This window comes from Dicentrarchus labrax, unplaced genomic scaffold, assembly GCF_905237075.1.
Source record: "Dicentrarchus labrax unplaced genomic scaffold, dlabrax2021, whole genome shotgun sequence".
NCBI lineage: Eukaryota > Metazoa > Chordata > Actinopteri > Moronidae > Dicentrarchus > Dicentrarchus labrax.
Genome location: NW_026136705.1, coordinates 11,811,268 through 11,820,655, shown reverse-complemented (window position 1 = coordinate 11,820,655; position 9,388 = coordinate 11,811,268).

Below are 9,388 nucleotides of genomic sequence, written 5' to 3'. Positions count from 1 at the left end.
CCACTAGTGTGGTGAAAGAAGATGTAAAGTTTGGCCTTAAGGTGGTGTGAGAGTAAACCAGTTTTAGGCATAAAAGTCTACTTCTCACTGCGCCAGTGAAAACAGTCGTGTAATATCTTCTGTAGCTCTGGAGTCATATAACCCTGATGATGTCATAGTGATGTCATCAGGGTTATCTTGACTTGACTTTGACTTGAGAAAAAATATTTGACATTAAACCTGCATTATAATCTGGAGGCATTTAACTGGTAAGGAAGGTCTAATGAAAGATGTGATTGAGTTGCATTATGGTAATTGTAGGATTCAGAGTTTCTAGATTTTGAGCCTTATTCTGGGCTAAAAGTCAAGAGATCTTGGCCTCTGCTGCACAGATGTTGACCAATCTTTTTAAAATCTGTCTCTTGTGACTCCCCCAACATAATGGAAGTGCAATATGAAACTGCTGCATTACACTAAAAAATAGCATCTATTCAATGTGCCAGACTTTGCTCAACCTTTGGTAATACTTTGGCTACTTAGACTTAGCAAATGGTAGGCAGCATGTTAGCATGCCTGTTTGCAATTATTCAGTGTAGGCTAAACATGCTGGCATACTAGAATTTGCATGCTCACATGCTCTGTGTACAATCACCTCGAAGTACATGTGATGACCAGAATGCAGTCTTTCAGCATCCGTTAATTGTTGACTCTGGAAGTGCTGAACCACTGATTGACAGAACAATCACCTTCCCTAGAGCCATACTGCTAGCAAAGCTAAAAATAAAGCTTTATTGGATGAAATTCATTTAGTTTTCATTGGTGGAAGATTGCCTGTAATAAGGAATGGAGGCTGTAGATTATGCACCTGAAGGGATGATTATGGCAAACCTTGGAGAGAAATAAAAGAGATTAGACTGAGATCTGGAGCAGAGAACGCACTGGGGGGAGGGGACACACCCCAAACATCATGAGGAGGAGCAGCACACTGCAATCTTCTGTTACTGTAAAGAAGACTCAGTTTAAAATCACAAGAAGAAACCTTTGGAAGACGCTTCAGTTGACATGGTCGCTCACAAATCTGTGTTCATCCCAACACATCTTGTGAAACAGATAACTCATAAGTCTCTCTTCATTTTGGGCACATATTTTCTGCGACACTGTTGTATTAAAGATAGAGAAAACCTCTCAACATAACTCAGCCTCATTAATGTAAAGTGATTGACCCTCCTATTTGTGTTGTAAATGCATGGATTGCAGCCAAAAGGTTAAATAACAAGAGACATTTAAAAAAATTTAATAAACACAGGGAGACATAGTCAAACACATTTAATTAGGTTAAATATGTGTATGACTATGAATACATAAACATGACCTTTTAATTGAAAACTAACATTAACCTACTGTTCAAACTACTCACCTGTAGTTTTTACACTGTAGCAGAATGTAACTTGAGTAATACTAAACAGTAGCTACTGATAGCTTATTCATTCATTGTAAATGGAAGCAGATAGTGATATAAAGACAGAAGGAGGTACTGATGATAGACCCATGATACTGATGGGTCCTTCCCCAGATGCACTCACATACACTATCATATTCTCCAATGTGTTCTTATTAGCAGATATGTCTGTCACAGGCCAGTCAGCTCTAATAATGTCACTACCCAGCTTTTATATTTTAGTCACTGTCAGCACCATGGACAGCGCCTCAGACCTTCTGAATAATAGCAGAAAAAAGAAGTAACATTGATTGGAAATGAGAATAAACATACCACATGTATAATAGACACTCAGAGGCCACTTTATTAGATACACCTGTACAGTGTATTGTATTGTATTGTATACAACATCCATCTTTACAAAGCTCATACATTGGTGACATTGCTGAATATTAGAAACACCTCTGAATATAATACAGTCCTGTACAACTGCATCACGAACTGTGAGCTCAATGCTAAACCAATTTTATTAATTCAGTGTTGAATTTAATCAACACTGCTATGACAGTGTCAACAAAATAAATGAGTAAATAAACTGAACATTATCTGCATCATAAACGTAGACTTTATGGCTGCTGTATTGTATTACATTATGTACAGGTGTACCTAATAAAGTGCCCACTGAATGTACTGAAATAAAAAGTTGGAGAGCAGAGCTTTATGGAAACTGTGAGTCAGTAGGAGGTTATAAAAGCTTCAACAAGCATCTCACAGTCTTCATCGTCAAATGGAACTAGCTCACATGTCATCATGTGACCACTTGTCACTCATAAGTAACTCCTATGCCATTATTAGTAAGAACAAGGTTTCTTGGTCATGTGGGAGATGTTTCATGTTTCGATGACCCCATGAACGTCCATTAACTGTTGGAATATGTGGACCCTAGTTTTCTGATGTAATATGAGAGAAATTCGTGTTGTTGCAGCAAGAAGCCTTTTGTGAGTTATGCTCTGTAATGCTGGTACTCGGTCTTCTGTGACTTCCACTCCAGCTGTGCCCCCTGGCCATGGACTCCAGCACTTTGATGCATTTTTTTGGGGTTGCATATCGCTTCCAAGTTATGAAACAATATTGTGAAAAATAATTGAGTTTGGTGTCTCTCACTGAGACAGTTTGGCCTTTTTACAAAACTTTGGTAAACAATAAACACGAAAAACCCTAAACCCTTATATATCTATATATAGATATATATATAGATATATATATATAGATATTTTTTTCTTGCTTTCATGTGTTTTCTCAAGTTACTCATTTTTTATTAAATATATCCTCTCAACTACTATTTGATGAGCAATCACTAATTTTTAAGAATCCATAGGCCAGACTTTGTGCAAGTGAGTCCTTGCATGCATGTATGTGGCTTTATGTCTTTAAATGTCTTTACTTGCACCCTTCAGTCAGCAAGACCTTTGAGGAAGTAGACAATGAAATGAGGACTATGAGAAGTTAAGAAATATAACTGCATGTAAAGATGGCAACAGGTGGCTGCCGGATAGAAGTGTGTCATTATAACCACTAGGAAAGAAAACCTTCAAATTCCTTTTAATATGTAATTTTATTTTTATTGTTTTTTAAAGAGGGACATGTACTGGACACACATTGCTAAGATTTACATGGTATCATAATTCATGCAGTCTCAGTACAGTTTGCTCTGTGATCATGTTTCATGTTTTTTGTTGTCAGTTTTTGAGTTATTACACAGCGTTTTTTTAATTGGCCAATGAACGAATTCTAAATTATGAGACAATAGTTTCACATAAAACAAATAAAAATCCTCAAGTCACCTTTGTTAACTTCAAATCAATTTGAAGCGATACCTCATGCCAACCTCAATGAACTTGAAAACGTCTTCCAGGATAATTTGGACTGTATTTAAAGGGCACAAAACATTTTATATCTGGTTAGAGGCTGAAAAGCAACCATACGGGATTTGTTTTAGTCGCTATGGTAACTGTTCAGTAACTGTTGTATCCATGGATGTTAAGGACGTCTTTATGGTTGCGGGCCTGCTGAGCCTTCTTTTGGCAGACACGTGTAAATGTATTTTTAGCTTGTAATAAATTAATTAAAAATGTGCCAATGTTGAGTGAACCGCTTCTTGCAATGATGCTTTACATCGTTCTGTGGTGGCCACTGTGAGTTGTGTGTAGTCTCTGCTGTCACCAGCATCAAGGTCAAGAAGAAGTCTATAAGGATACTTGTTTGTGTCCTATTTGTTCCTCTGACACAACAAACCAAAAGGGCATCATCTGCATACTTCACACGTGAGCTGTTAACTTTGTTGCTTCCACAGATGTTTGTACAGCATGAAGGGCAGTTATAAAATGCTTCACAGTTCTGTTGTATCACAGTGATAAAAGGGGCTTGTCAGGACATACTGTGTCTTGTTAGACAAGGAGCTCCAGGAGGTCCTCAACTGGCAGCATCCAACAGCTTCTTAACCACAATATTAAGCTGTTTGCTGTTGTAAACCTGACAGTGGGGAGCTGTGAGCTGAAATGTATGCTTTAGGTTTTAATGCCACACTGTGCCCTCTGGGAGCTCTTTTAGTTTACATTGTTGTTGTTTGTTTTATTTTTAATTGTTCAAGTGATCAATTAAGTTGTTAGAGGCCCAAAGGGCAGGAGGTCACGGTGCATTAAATTGACCCCATTTTGTTTTGTAGTGTATTGGTAGCATAGCTGATGACTTCAACACCCCTCTATACCCTTGGGATGGTCCTGACATCTAGTAATTGATGCAATATCCCACTAAACACTGCCATCAGCTGTTCAGCGCACTGAGCTGTGCCACGCATTAATTCCCACTGAGGCACTGTGATTGGGGTTAATGAGTCATCAGTCCAGCCTGCAATGATACTAGTCCTGCTGCAGATCTTCAAATCTAGGTTCAGATTAAATCACTTGACCTTTTTTTTTTATACATAAGAGTAGTTTGCTCACAGTTCCTCGTCTCAGTTATCAATGAGGATGTTTTCCTCCATCAAATGAGTTAGCATGAATGTCTCAAAGCCTACATGTTCAGAACATTCACTAAAACCATTGGAGGGATTTCAAATTCTGCTTTGAGAGTGAGTCATTTGAAAATCAATACTGCTGTTGGACGCCTAATATGACCATCTGTTGCTGCCTCTGCCTCTCATATGTTGCCATCTTGTGGACAATTTCAAATCTGTCCAACTTCATTTGCACAAATACACCAATTAAAATGTTCTTGGGATTCCACACACAGATTTGAGCGAGTTACAGTGTCAGTCCTCACTGCTGTAGAAGCTCTAACAGTCAACACAACAGATCTGATTGTTATCCTTGGAGACATCGCAGGATCTGATTTCAAAAATAATATTATTCTGCAGGAATGTATATGAGCTTTTTGACGTAAATGTGTGTGCAATGGCAATTTTTAAGAACCTATACAACCCTTTGACCTGGTCATTGTAAAACCATACGCAACTGTTAAAGAAGCTATTTTATGCATATAACCTTTAACCCTGTTTCTAACTACACTCTATGTCCAAGTAAACAGTGGGATGTTGAGACTTCACTAAGAAGCCAAGGACATGATCATCTGACCATGTCTGTTTACTGTCCCAGAACTCAGGAATGTGTAACTGTGTTAGAGTGATGCTCCAACAGGGATAAAACCATACTGCTTCTTCCAATTGAGGCTCTTTTGGACTTTCACATACGAGTGTGTGTGACGGTTGCGTTGAGACCCTTTGTGGATGACTTGAATAAAACCTTACAGAAAGACAAGATCATACTTTGTATGCTTTATTAAACAAATTGCCACCACATGTGTTAAACCAGCAGTTTTTCAGTGATAGAGCAGTAAACACAACAAACTAATGTCACACTCATAATAATAAAATAAATAATCTCACTTTCCCATGAACATTGTCATGATTTTGAGATCTGCCTGGTTTGCTTAAAGGCTGAAAAGCAGAGGCTCAGTGGTCATTGCATTTACATTATCATAAAGAGGGACAGTAACATTTTATTTAATAGATTTACTTATATATAAGTAAAATCATATTCATTCCTCTTCACTTAAGGTTACCAGCTGCTTTGAATAGAATAAAAAGAATAAAGAAATAGAAATAATAACATAATAAAGAGCCTATCACTGACATATGAAAAAAAATTAAATCCTCATTTGTACTTCTTCTTTAACATTTTTGATTGAACTATAAATAAACAAGCTAGTAATATGTTTAAACAGCCCACATTGCAACATATATGGTCAGCTGTGTTGCACATTAAACTGGAATCTGACTGAAGTATTTGGAGGTTTCACAGATAAGGTTTTATGCCTTGCTTTTGCTGTGTGACATAACAATTCATCAGGAGCTGCAGTCACTTATTATCACCACTAGTGGGAAGCCTAAAGCCGGCAATGAGACACCAGCAGGGTTCAGCAAGATGTTCAATTACTCTTTGGAAATAACAGCAGTTATTGCATGTAGTACATGATTTCCTGCATCGGTCCATCCATATAATCAGAAAAGAAAAAAGTTTCTCTTGATCAATGCACATTTTTCAGCTCAACTGCCTTCATTGGGGTTGTTTCCATTTTTTGGTCAGACCAAACAATGTACAGTTATACACAGTTTAAAATATCATCACTCACCATATTCCACTTTATCGCATATAGTGTATTATATTATTATTATATTTAATTGTATTGTATTTTATTCTTTTTCTACTCTTTGCACTACATTACCCTGCGCCGCTGTGCCAAATTTGAATTTCCCCTACAGGGGATCAATAAAGGAACATCTTGTTTTATGTGAAAGCCAATTTAATTTTAATTCAGTTGAATTTTATTTGTATAGCAAATCAAAATCACAACAGAAGCTTTCTCAGGACTTTTCAAATAGAGCAAGTCTAGACCGTACTCCTTATAAAATTAAACTTATTAACTTAATGTAGTTGATAATTTTCTGTGGCTAAGCATCAAGTAAGAGTAAGTTTTAATGAGAGCAAACGCGAGGATTTAAGGGTTCTCTCCGAGGGCCAGAGAACTAACCTTTTTGGACTTCCTCCGGTGGTTTCCAGACACACTCATGTGGTGTTTAGGACTTCTGAGCTACTGGCTCAAGATGGAGCCAACCCCTCATCAGGGCTGTCTGGCAGCCTTCAGCACCTGTGGCATCTAACTGCAGTTTATATAAATATATTAAAGAAACTGATAAGCATAAGCACAGTGCACGCTCAGGTTTCTCACTGTAACACAATGAAGAAATTACTTACTCCAACCAAATGGTGTGTTTCCCATTAATTATGCTATGGCACTGCCAGTTTAACAACCCAAACTGATTTAGGAATAATACAAGTAAAAAAGTAAGTTACATTAAAAATAACATCTTGACACAGTTTGACCAGACTGCAGGGAATCCCCAACCACTGACAACACAGAAAACCAAAATAGACCAGCGACCTCTGCTTAACCATTGGATGGCTAACACACTAACCCAGATTGCTGAGAACCACCCATTCACTGCTCTGTGCTGTAACCCAGATTGCATTCTTCACACCATACTTTCATGACAAGCCATCAGCCATATGTACTGCTATATACTAGCCTGATCATCATACTCAGCTGCCATTTTTTTTTCACTTGGAAATGTGGGCGGCATTTCAGGGGTCTGGAACCAGACTACACATATGCAGTCATGTAACTGTGGAGATCAGCAATGTATCCAGCAGCACACACACAGCAGAGCTTTCTGTCTTTGATTTCACTCAGTTTGTATTTTGTTCGTTCACTTTTACATAAATTGATTTCTGTTGATGCCCAAAATAATTACTGATAAATCCACTAATACACTAATGAAGTGTTAACTCTTCTAGGAGCTATATTTAACAATCCCTTAAATCAGATCTGACAGGATGAGTCCATTAAACAGTTATCATTAGATTACTAAACATTTAAAATAAATGTCTGAGGAAGTTGAAGAATCTGATTTCTTTGTTCTTAGTCAAATCAACTCCCTAATAAATAACATGATACAATATATTATGTAAATCTTTGAAAATGTATTAAGTTCTTTTTCCCAACTTTGAGGGTCCTACTGTCACTCTGTAAATGTAAAAAAAGAAAAACCAATAAACAAACAAACAAAAAACATTCACAAGTTTGTCCCGAAAAATCCAAATTATTTCTTAAAGCAGCTATCATCAATATTCTTATATTAACAATGGATCATGTGACTGCTTCTATGTGAGAGGTGTCACTTGACAGTTCCCCTCAGCTAAAAGCATCTTTCAGCTCATTGTTTTGGTTTTCCAATCCAATCAAACTATTTTATACATCAGCATAATTTTGTGGCTGCAGAAACTTCAACTTCTTAGGAGTTGGTGGAGAGCAAAACAGACAGAATATTGGACATATCAGGTGGACAGAAACATGAGTCCAAATTTATGGTGTTGTTCCACATCTGTTGGATGTGTGCATAGGCAACTGTTTGCACTGCCCCCAAGTGGCCAAGAAAATCAGTTATTGCAAGTTTAAACCAGAAGTTACTGCTCTATGCTAATCAATGATTGAAGATTTGCTACGGTGTGGTCAATCTGAGTTATGACAGTGTGAATGAATTTAACAATTTACCACTCAAAAGGGTATCCAAGAGCCCGTAGCTGGATGTCTAACACATTGTTATACTGTACCAGCTGACAGCATTTAGAGATGGTCTGTTTCCTGTCTCCCACAAAACACTGAAATACTTCTTACCATCTGGATCAATTTAGTAATTGATTTCCAACTGGGATAGGCCTTCCCCTACCACAGGGGGTATTTCTGCAGTTGGGGTCTTACATGGAAAACTTAATTAGCTCTACTTAGCATAACTACAAAAAATAGAAATAGTGATTTGATTTAAATAAACAGCCAAATAAGATCAGATTAGGGTGATGCTGCTCTTTAGTAAACACAGACTACACTAGTGAGCTACACATTTTGAGTGTGTGTTAGCAAAGGAACAGAAAAGATGAAATAGCTAGTTAAAAGTAGCTTTTATGTTTTTTTATTTTATTTCTTTCAGCTTGCTCCCCATAGGGTCGCCACAGTGCATCTGATGATCCGCATATTTCATTTGGCATCGGCTCCCTACAGCAGATACCTTTCCTGACGTATCCCTCAGTCCAGGCTTGAGACCAGCAGTGGCTGGGAGGCAAAATGAGGTTCAGTGTCATGTAAGTCGTGTCAAATAAAGTGACAGTTAAGTAAAGTCAGTATTGGATAAACATATGAAATAGATAAAAGTAATTAATAAATAGTTTAAATAGTTCGCTGAAAGTCATGCGTAAATGGTTGAAATGTCCAATGAAATGCTCTGCCACTCCAAGTGTAATAAAAACATATTCAATAACAATTTTCACCTTTATATAACAAATAGTGTTAAATAACCACTACTTTACTTTAGCTCGTCTAATAGGACTGTCAGATTAAAAGGCTGAGACCACTGCATTTCATCATCAGATCCCCCCTGTACTTACATTTCTGTTTAACAGCAGAGAAGTATGATGAGAAAGTGGTACTTTCACAAATGGATGTTGGATTGTGTGATGCCATTGATCCTTACAGACTCTGGCATTTGTCAAAGAAATAGTATACATATCAACACGGAGAATCAATGATAATAATACGGAATGCTGAATAATACACTGAGATGGAAAAAAAAACAAAAAACAGAATGAACAAAGAGTGAAATGGATCTATTTAGTAGATGTTGAGTGAAGAGCTAATAGAGCAGGGAACTGAAAGAAATGACAGGTGATTGAGAGCAACACCCTCTAAGAATCAGATTTACATTTCATGAAATGATGGATGACTGAAGGCTTTGGTGAGAGGGAATAAGGGATTGAGGGAGAGAAATGAAAAAAGAGAAAAGAGAGAGAGATGCAGACAAAA